The 11,515-nt window shown below is 44.2% G+C and overlaps 1 protein-coding gene across 1 annotated transcript in view; it reads right to left on the reverse strand.

The window, feature by feature from the left end:
* C1QTNF7 (C1q and TNF related 7) overlaps positions 1 to 11,047 on the reverse strand; it is a 100,397-nt gene extending 89,350 nt beyond the window's left edge. Inside the window, exon 1 of the mRNA XM_033948930.1 lies at positions 10,974 to 11,047. The gene's annotated coding sequence lies outside the window, so the exon portion shown is untranslated. The remainder of the gene's footprint in view (positions 1 to 10,973) is intronic.
* Positions 11,048 to 11,515: the final 468 nt, after the last annotated feature.

Raw genomic sequence — 11,515 nt, forward strand, 5'->3', positions numbered from 1 at the left:
TCCCTCCGTATTCGCTGTGATAGGGGATTAACGGAACCGCAAATACTGAAAAACCACAAATAACTTTTTTATATGTTATTTGCTGTTTTCTATTAAAAAACCATTGTGAATATGGTGAAACTGTGAATAACATGGTGGAAGACCTGGCCTGTTCCTGAAGGAGAGGCCAAACACGATGAAGAAAGTGCTGGGAATCAGCGATTTCTCTATGCAAGCTGATGTAATTTGGGGGGAGGAGCCAGCAAGCTAAAAACCGCGAATAATCAAAACCGCAAATGCTGAAACCGCGAATATGGAGGGAGAAGTGTACTTTGCAGCTCAATGCTACAATGACCTTTCTGTCAGTACGTGAATGGTGATTGGCTCAGGCACTGACAGGAAGGGGGGCATTAAAAAAAAAAATAGTTGCATCTGTATCAACCCCTTTGAAAATCCCTGGTAGTCTAATGCCCCCCCTCCCATCATGACCTGTTCCATTTCTCACAAATAATTAAGGCACCCTGAACTCCCTGATCCCTCAAAATATCCAACACCTCCACCCTGACCACTTAAAATATCCCTGCTCTTAGTGGCACTCTACAATCCTCTCTAACAGTAGTCCTAGTGTCTAGCAGCACACACTCCACCCCTTAACCACTAGGCTGGTCTTCTGCTTGGATATCTCTCTGGCCATTAGAGAATGATACGGGGACTGATTTGTCCCCGTCCCCGTGAGTTTTGTCGCTGTCCCTGACTGTCCCAGCTCCATTCCTGTAAGCTCTGCCTTAACTGCACAAACCTCACTTATGATATTAAAGTGTTTGAGGCTTGTGCAGATGAGGATGGAGCTTGCAAGAATGGGGAAGGGGCAGGGACAGGAAAAAAACTCGCAGGGACGGGATGGGAAAATGAGTCCTCGCAGGGACGGGGAAAAATGTGTCCCCATGTCATTCTCTACTGGCCATTTTTCTAAGAGAGCTCCCAGGCAAACGGCACTGTTCCTGATTTTCTTTTTTGCTGTTCATATGTTTGGCATTCTAATTTGTAAAATGGCTGTCCATGCTGATTGGCCTCAGCACACAGATGTCCATCTCATGAATTTTTAAACAGGAAATCCTTTTGAAAAATACATGTGAGATGGATGTCCATTTTGGATTTTATGAGCTGGATGTCTACATTCTGACTTGGATATCCTTTTGAAAATGGCCTCCAAGTCTTGTGAAATTTTAATATGCCATTGCCACTTAGGGCTCCTTTTACAAAGGTGCGTTAGGGCCTTAACGCGCGGAATAGCGCATGCTAAATTGCCACGCGCGCCAGCCGCTACCGCCTCCTTTTAAGCAGGCGGTAATTTTTCAGCTAGCGCATGCTATAGCACGCGCTAATCTTGTGCGTGTGCTAAAAATGCTAGCGCACCTTAGTAAAAGGAGCCCTTAGGTGTCCACAAAGCAGTCATATATATGAAACCAATCCATTGCTGGTATAACTCAGATTAATGCTCCAATCCTGTCCCCTAAGACTGGGGATTATGAAACTAAGCATGCAACCAGGGCAGATACAATTGCAATATGTCAGATTTGCTTTGTTTGGACGCCTGTTATTAATATGTTTAAATACCAGCTATTTCATGGAAACTAAAATATATTCACATATCACAGTCTGAAAACTTAACCACTGTGTCTTGGCTAATGTAAAATGAAACTATACTATGAACGTTTCCAAGACAAGTAAACATAACCATTATAGAGATATTATTAATACTGAGAAATAAGTTCCCCCTCTGGATACATCCTTGACAGAAAAAAAAAAAAAAGAGTTAAACTGAAAAGTTTGAGATCTGGATAGAGCTATTTCATACCAACGCTTCATGAGATACACATCTTGAATAAATTAAATTTAAAAAAAAGAGATACACATCTTGGACAGCCTCCTGTGTGGATGTAGTGTCCAACAAATATCACAGCACTTGTTTTAAAGCTTCAGGGCTTGCAAATGCCGAGACAAAACAGAAAGAATTGACATACCAAGCAATAGATTTGGAAGAAGCTCTTTGACAGCATACAAAAGAGGACCTTGCTTGTAGACTAAACATAAAATATTTAACGATGTAATGGCTTTCACCATTTGTTGACAGAAGTATACTTTTCATAACTAGATTTAGTAACTGTGAAAGATTGGCAGCAATCAGAGTTGGGTTGGCATGCATTTAATATGGGATACAACAAGAATTATATAAGGGCAGTTCTGTAATAGGGCCAGTGGCATAGTAAGCGGGGGTGGGGTGGGGAGGTCAGTCTGCCCCACTTTCCATCTTGGTGAGGGCACAGACACCCATCCTCTTCTCTGTCCCCTCCCCACTGCCGTGTATGCACACCAGTTCCCTACTCCGTACCTCTGTAATGTTCGTGGTATGAGCAGCAACCCCCAATTCGTGCCAGTGTCAATTTTTCCTCTGTCATCACTTCCCACCTAAGAAGTGACATTAGAGGAAGAGCCAACGCTGGTGTGACAGGGTCTTGGGGGGATGCTGCTCATGCCACGAATGTTACAGAGGTACGGGCGAGGGGAAGCGGTGCACACGCGGGAAGGAGCATATGGAGGTGGGGGGCAGAGAAGGCGGGGAAGGGGCACCACTGGCCCAGGCGCCTCTCAACCTCACTATGCCACTGAATAGAGCACATGTAGTTATGCATATTATGTATGTGGGAGTGTTGAGATAAGTGCCACTAATATTGGCACTCGCAATCCCATTCGCTCTTGCTTACTTCATTTACCTCCAAAAATTATACTTCAATCCATTTCAAGAGTGGCAAAACCTTGGCCGCGGCTTTATTGCAACAAAACATATTCTTTAACAACAGTAACATTAGCATAATACATTCTCGCTTCCTCCACAGCTGGATGGTACCGCACTAGCTGACTTTTTTAGCTCATACAATCTTTAACTTTTTCCACCCCAAATATACGACCTGCAGTACCACAAGGCCGCACATGAGTCCAACTTAAAACACTGAACCCCATATCTTACATAATTTACTTGATCTTCTTGACCCCCTACCCTCCCTTTTCCACAAACAGCAACCGCTCTCACTCCCCAACCCCCTAACTACCCCCTCCAAGAGGGTACAGCTTTCTCCACCTGGCCTCCCAAAGCCCTCACCACCCTAACCCAAAATAACAAAAACTCTTCCCATTCAGACTTCTCAACATTAAGGAGATCTGCCCAAGGCCCCGATTCTATAAGCAGCGCCTAGTCGATTTCCACACGGAAGTTAATTTTTTTTTTAAGGGGTTAAAAGCCAATAAAAAATGATTAATTTAAGTGCCACCCCAAAAATGGCATAGCACCTAGTAGTACCTATATCAAGGCACCTGTTGGCACCTACCCGAAAGTGGACATGGTTAGAGGGCGGAATTTAGGCATGGAATGACTTAGGCATCAGAAGGCATCTGTGTTAGGCACCGGTAAATTATGACAGGAAAATCCTGGCCTAATATACCAGTGCTTAATATTATGACACCTAGTGAGGCCTAAGCTGAGTTAAGTACCGCTAGGTCTGATTGTATATAGAGGGCCTTAATTTGACTGACATGCAGTAGGTGCTGTTTTCAACAGTGCCTATGGATTTAGGTGCCATTTATATAATTAGGCCCAAATTATCGTAAATGGACAACATCAGTTTAAGCCTAAAATCACAAATCTCCTAACCCCCACTCACTTGTCCTATTTGATTAGATTGTAAGCTCTACTGTCTTTTAAATGTTTTAATGTATAGCACTCAGGGCAGGATTAACCAATAAGCCAAGTAGGCACGTGCCTAGGGCCCGAAATGGTCAGGGGGGCCCGTTGAAGGAGGGTATCAACATTGTTTTTTCCAAACGGCAATGGACCCCTCCAGCATCGATCAGCAACACGGGCCCCCCCCAATCGGCAACGCGGTCCCCACCCCGATGGGCAACGTGGCCCCCCCCTTGACAGAAAGTAAGACAAGCAAGCAACGCGGGTAAGAAAGGCAACGGGAACTGTAATTGTGCAAGCGGTGCTGCTTGCCCATAGCTTCCCTCTGACGCAGCTTCCTGTTTCCGCCTGGGCGCATGGTGGGGTGGGGCGGGGCAGGGGGCCCAGTTTACTTGTGTGCCTAGGGGCCCTCGACGAATTAATCCTACCCTGATGGCACTGAATACATCTAGCAGTGCTATAGAAATGATAAGTAGTAGTAGTAATAAATCTAGGGATCCTAACAGATAGACTAGAGAAAAATATGACATAAAGATAAGAGGACAAGTCATTCACTTGTTTTTAAGTGGTGGCTGATCTCTATATTTTTGAATGGGGAGGGAGTGCATATGAAAGTATGTCTGTGTGTGTGCAGCTGTGGAAACAAAAAAGGATCAGAAATGATTCTGAATGTAAAAAAAAATTTGAATTCAAAAGTAAAATTAAAATTAAAAACTTAAAAAAAGGAATTGATCTTGAATGCCTTATTGACATTTACATAGCTTGGCTTATGTAAGAAATTGCATTGGTACATAAGGGAGGAAAAATGTATAATAGTCATTTACCTAAAGATAGATGGCTCCAGGAATCACCATAGTTTTTAGTCTTGGCAGTCAGACAATATTACAACATGAAAATGGAAATAATGATGACAAGAAACTTAAAAATGAAATAACTATTTATGTATTTGTCTTCTCTTAGGAAGGGAAGTCCAAAAGCAGAGCAAATCTGCTTCTTTGTCTTCCTCATTTCCACATAAGACTCAAGAATAGAAGGTTATAATACTGTATTTAACCCCTGGTCAGTGTGTTATATTTTAAAACATGGGCTACAGTATTTAAATCATTCATGCTTGGGCATTCACCCAAGGGTACTCAAGGAACTAAAAAACGAAATAGCGGAGCCACTCCGACAAATATGCAATCTATCCCTAAAAACCGGAGAGATCCCGGAGGACTGGAAAATAGCAAATGTCACGCCCATCTTCAAGAAGGGCTCAAGGGGCGACCCAGGAAACTACAGGCCGGTGAGCCTGACCTCAGTCCCGGGAAAGATGATGGAGGCACTGATTAAAGACAGCATCTGTGAATATATCGAAAACAATGTGCAGCTAAAACCGAGTCAGCATGGCTTCTGCAAGGGTAGGTCTTGCCTCACAAACTTATTGTACTTCTTTGAGGGGGTGAACAGCCAGGTGGATAAAGGGGAATCTATAGATATCATTTACCTCGACTTCCAAAAAGCCTTCGACAAGGTACCACACGAGAGACTGCTCAAAAAGATATGGAACCACGGGGTGCAAGGGTCCACCGATGGATCAAAAACTGGCTGGCAAACAGGAAACAGAGGGTTGGCGTAAAGGGCCATTACTTGGACTGGAAAGGGGTCACGAGTGGAGTTCCACAGGGGTCGGTGCTGGGACCGCTCCTGTTCAATATCTACATAAACGACCTAGAAGCGGGAACCAAGTGTGAGGTCATAAAATTTGCAGATGACACCAAACTATACAGCAGGGCTCAAACGAGGGAAGACTGCGAAGATCTCCAAAAGGATCTAACGCAGCTGGAAAAGTGGGCCGAAAAATGGCAAATGAGCTTCAACGTAGGGAAATGCAAGGTCATGCACGTGGGGAAAAAGAACCCGATGTTCACTTACAAAATGGGGGGAACACCACTAGGGGTCAGTAACCTGGAGAGAGACCTGGGAGTGATGGTAGACGCAACACTGAAGGCATTGGCGCAGTGCGCCACGGCCTCAAGGAAAGCTAACAGAATGTTGGGTATCATTAAGAAGGGTATCACGACCAGGACGAGGGAAGTCATCATGCCGCTGTATCGTGCAATGGTACGGCCGCATCTGGAGTACTGTGTCCAGTACTGGTCGCCGCACCTCAAGAAGGACATGGCGGTACTAGAGGGAGTACAGAGAAGAGCGACTAAACTAATAAAGGGAATGGAAAATCTCCCATATACCGACAGATTAAAGCAGCTAGGACTTTTCTCCCTGGAAAAGCGGAGACTTAGAGGGGACATGATAGAAACCTTCAAGATCCTGAAAGGCATAGAAAAAGTAGACAGGGACAGATTTTTCAAATTAAGGGGCACCACAAGTACAAGGGGGCACTCGGAGAAACTGAAAGGGGACAGGTTTAGAACAAACGCTAGGAAGTTCTTCTTCGCTCAGAGGGTGGTGGATACATGGAACGCGCTTTCAGAGGCTGTGGTAGACAGGAACACATTAAATGGTTTCAAAGAAGGTTTGGATAGATTCCTAGAAGAAAAAGGGATTGAAGGGTATAGATAGATATAGACCACTGCTCAGGCAATGGGCTTGATGGGCCACCGCGGGAGCGGACCGCTGAGCAGGATGGACCTCTGGTCTGCCTCAGCGGAGGCAACTTCTTATGTTCTTATGTTCTTATTCAGGCAGTGCTTTATAGATAGACAGTGGTACTGAATACATGTATGATTGCTGAAATTAATATGTATATATATATGTATATATATATATTCAATCAGTATCCATGTAATTATGTGGTTTAAGGTAGGACAGCCTTTTTCTGACCTGAAGTAAACCACTTAGCTACTGAGATAGTTGTCGATATTTCACCACATTCTGTGTAGTCTATTGCTGGATGGAATGTCCATGGTGCATCTTTGCTCCATATAATGTGAGGACAGTCTCTAAGAATTTTCAGTGGTAGAAACATAGAAACATAGAAAACATAGAAAAGTGACGGCAGAAAAGGGCCAAGGCCCATCAAGTCTGCCCACTCTATTGACCCACCCACCCTTTGAGAGATCGCACTCTGATGTCCCATTCCCACTTAGAGATCCGACATGAGCATCCCATCTGTTCTTAAAATCTGGCACGCTACTGGCCTCGATCACCTGTGCTGGAAGCTCATTCCAATTGTCAACCACTCTTTCGGTGAAGAAGTACTTCCTGCTGTCGCCATGAAACTTCTCGCCCTTTATTTTCAGCGGGTGCCCTCTTGTGGCCGAGGGTCCTCTAAGAAAGAAAATATCATCTTCTACCTCAATACGACCAGTGACATACTTAAACGTCTCAATCATGTCTCCCCTCTCCCTATGTTCTTCAAGAGAGTATAGTCTCAATTTGTTTAGCCTTTCTTCGTAAGATAGATCCTTGAGTCCCGAGACCATCCTGGTGGCCATTCGCTGAACCGACTCAACCCTCAGCACATCCTTACGGTAATGTGGCCTCCAGAATTGTACGCAGTACTCTAGATGAGGCCTCACCATGGTTCTGTTCAATGGCATTATGACGTTGGACTTCCGACTAACAAAGCTTCTCCGGATACAACCCAGCATTTGCCTAGCCTTGGATGAAGCCTTCTCCACTTGATTGGCAGTTTTCATGTCTTCACTAATGATTACTCCCAAATCTCGTTCTGCTGCAGTCCTTGCCAAGGTTTCTCCATTCAATGTGTACGTTCTGCACGGATTATTGTTGCCAAGGTGCATGACCTTGCATTTTTTAGCGTTGAAGCTAAGCTGCCAGGTCGAGGACCAATGTTCCAATAAAAGCAGGTCTAGCGCCATGCTGTCGGACAAATTGCTGTTACTTACAATGTTACATAGTTTGGCATCATTGGCGAATAAAGTTATTTTACCTTGAAGCCTCTGAGTCATGTCTCTTATGAATATGTTGAAAAGGATTGGGCCCAAGACCAAGCCCTGCTGCACACCACTGGTCACCTCAATGTTTTAGAGGGTACCATTAACCACCACCCTCTGAAGTCTACCACTCAGCCAATCGTTGACCCATGCGGTTAGTGTTTCACCTAATCCCATCGATTTCATTTTGCTCAATAACCTGCGGTGGGGGACGCTATCAAAAGCTTTGCTGAAGTCCGAATACACTGGTACTGTCCATACGAGGGGGTTCTGAAAAGTTCTCAGCCCAACCAACCAACTTCCTAAATTCTGAGCATTATTTTGCCACTGTAGCTGAAAAGTGTTATCCTATTTCATTAAGGGCTTCTTTTACTAAGCTGCATTAGGGCATTAACGCGCGCTACAATGCCCCGAGTGCTAGACACTAATGCCAGCATTGAGCTGGCGTTAGTTCTAGCCACGTGGCTCCGGGTTAGCGCACGCTAAATCTGTTGCATGCGCTAAAAACGCTAGCGCACCTTAGTAAAAGGAGCCCTAAGTGCCAATTTGCAGAAACGAAATTCTATGTTTTTTGACATTGGTTCATATTATAGATTGAACCACATCTTCAGGATTAGGCTGAGAACTTTTCAGCACCCCCTCATAGAGCGCCACTCAAAATTCTCAGATAAGTACTTATCCATATGAAAGCCAATTCTGTAACCTAGGTGCTCACATTTACGCATGTTAAATGTTTAAAAGACTAGGGGCTCCTTTTACTAAGCTGCGCTAGCGTTTTTAGCGTGTGCGCTAACCCCCGCGCTACATGGAAAATACTAACGCCAGCTCTATGGAGGCGTTAGCATGTAGCACTAAAACCACTAGTGCAGCTTAGTAAAAGGAGCCCTAAATTTGAATGCATATATTCACACTGGTGCACATATATGTAGTATGGTGCCTAAATGCTATTCTGCAAATACCCATATAACTTACATATGGCAGGTCCGATCAATTCAAAAAACAAAAATATGCAGATGGGGGCGATCGAAGGAACACCCCCATCTGCCTGCATGGATCGCGCATGCGCGATCCGCGCGCATGCACAGACCATAGGAGCAGCGATCTTTTTTAAAAAAACTTTTTTGTACTTGCGACAGGACTTCGGTTAGACTGAACCAAATGTCGCCACCGCCACTGACTCCAATCCGCGTGGCTCCCAGAAAGCTGGTCCCGCTCTTGCCAGCTGCCTCACTAATAATAAAAAGATAAATGGAGCTTGTGGTTTTAACCCGCTTAGAGCCCGTGGGTTAAAACTATGGGTTTGCACTGCGGGGAAGGGTGGGAGAGTCCAGGCAGGCAGGAAATAATGGCAGTTCGGGACAGGCAGCAGTTTGGGCAGGCAGGAGAAGAGCATCGGAAAGACGAGCAGCAGGAGATAAGAAGCAGGGCTGAGCAGGGCAACATTCGGGGCGAGCAGGCAGAAGAGATTGCAGGGCAGAGAGCAGGGCTTCCAGTTGGAAAGACGTTTTCGACTGGTCCCCAGCAGTCGCTTCTTCAGGTGATCCGCCAGCCCAGTCGGATCGGAAATTTGGTGTAGTGAATCGGGTCGCTGTCCAGTTTGCATGCGTTTCACCTCATTTGCATGCACGGATTCGAAGCGGATCACAGGAGAGATAAGTGAATCAGGCCGGATTGGAATTTGATAGTAAAGGGGTCGCAAACCGATCGGTACAAGATTGGTTTGCTTTGTGAATCTAGCCCAAAGTATGTATTTTCAAGGGAGTGTACATAGGGATGGAGGATGAACAGGATATAGGCGGGTCTCTCACTTAAGTGTGTAATTTATTGTTAAATTAAGTGTGTTTCTGCTGCTTTTGACACACTCTCACACCAGCTCTATGGCTGGCATAAGTGCACTCATGGAACTTTTGTTGCTCTTAGGTACCATCGACTCGTGTTCGAGTCCTAGTGACTTGATGAACATCCTCAAGTTTTCGTGGCAGACTACAGAAGTGGATTGCCGAGCCTTTCTTCTGCGCAGTATAAATTTGATGTCGTCACATCAAACGCAATCCTCCGCCAACAACACTGCCCATCTGCTGCCGCCCAGATGGGTGGTACATCGTTAGTCTGACATCTCTGCTGAAACCTGTCCACCTTGGGAGGCCCTGCTGGTAGTGAATCTACCGATGGCATAGCTTTCGGCTTCTCAGATGCGCGCAAGGCCCTGTGGCACGGCAAACCCATGGTACATGGGCTTGTCATGTAACTTTTAGGCACATTATTAGCCAGTTACACCACTATTCCGTAACAGGATCTAGGCACCTGGGTTTCATTACAGAATGGCCCCTACCATTTGCCCTTAGGTGCCTAATTTGAGGCACACAGCTAAAGAATTGCCCCTATAGTGCCTACCACTATAAGGATAGGCACCTTTGAATATAGGGCCAAATATTTGTAATGAGAACCAGTGTCCTTCCAAAGTATTTTATTTGCAAATTAAAAAGCAAGTCATAGTGGGGTTAATATCTACAGCTCTGCTTTTTTTTAAACTTTCTTTTTCATGCTGACAGTCCTTTTCAGAGGAGTTATTCTAAAAGTATGTAACTGACCCCAAACAGAGGGCTCCTTTTACTAAGGCGTGCTAGCCGTTTTAGCACGTGCTAAACGCTAACATGCTAATTCGCCCATTATAGTTTAGCGTGTGCTAAATCGGTTAGCACGCCTTGGTAAAAGGACCCCAGAGTGCCTTAATGAATATTTAAAAAAAAAAAAAGCCCTGTCTCCTAGAAATCATGACAACAAAGCTAAAATAAAGGCTTACAAGGAAATTTCAGACTTCCTATGGACATTTTTCTTGATTTAAGTGAAAACATGAAACTCCCCTCCCCCTCCCTTTCTTCTACTTTATCTACACACAATAAAACGCACCCAACAGCGTGGGAAAACTAGACACTGTCTTCGGGAAGAAGGTTGTGCTCTTTACATGGACACCAGTAAGTTCTTGATCTTTAAACGTTTTGCATCTGCATTATTCCTGTAATATACAGGATACAGTAGTCTTATGGATACAATGGGGTGCTGAATAGTTTTCAGCCCAACCAAGAAGAGAATGATGCGGATATGGTTCATTCAATTATCTTAAATAATGTCTAAATGTGGAATTTTGTTTCTGCAAACTGACACTTCACAAAATAAGAGAACACTTTTTCAGCTAAAGTGGCAAAATAACACTTAGAATTTAGGAAGTTGGTTGGTTGGGCTGAAAACTTTTCTGCACCCTCCTCGTATATACAGTACTTTACCCTATATACTGAGAAACATTGTGCAAATAATATTTCACTGTTAGAAAACCAAACAGAAAGTCACAGAAATACCTTATTGTTGGAGAGCTGATAATTGGTTTTTCCAGGTCCCATATAGACACGATAGATTTTTATGATTTCAAAGCCTTCAGAAAAATGCACAAAAGAAATCGGTCAGAAATCATCTCTGTGTGTGATCAGACCTACAAGCTGATATCCTTGCAGCAAGTTTTGAGGCTTGGACTGTTTTAGTCAGACTCCCACGTCATTTTGCTGACATTTGCCAAGTCCTCTAATTTGAAACAACTGCAATTTGTTGCCATTAAAGCTCAGATTTCAGCAATCTTGGACCTGGAGCTGAGTGTACTTTTATTAATGAGTGAGTACGGTAAATGCTCAGAAAGCTGAAAACTGACCCAAAAAGTTGCATCCTAAATATTAGCTAGATTTGCTATCCTATCCTGCTCAACCTCCACAAACTGCCACAGGTTTGCTTTAAAAAAAAAAAAAATCCCCCCCAAATCCCAAAACAACCAAAGCCATCTACTACATTCTTGAATTTTTAGCTGTTTTATTTTTCATCCGCTTTGGCATCCATCATGCTAACTTAAATA

Source organism: Geotrypetes seraphini, chromosome 1 (assembly GCF_902459505.1).
Source record: "Geotrypetes seraphini chromosome 1, aGeoSer1.1, whole genome shotgun sequence".
In the NCBI taxonomy this organism is placed as follows: Eukaryota; Metazoa; Chordata; class Amphibia; order Gymnophiona; family Dermophiidae; genus Geotrypetes; species Geotrypetes seraphini.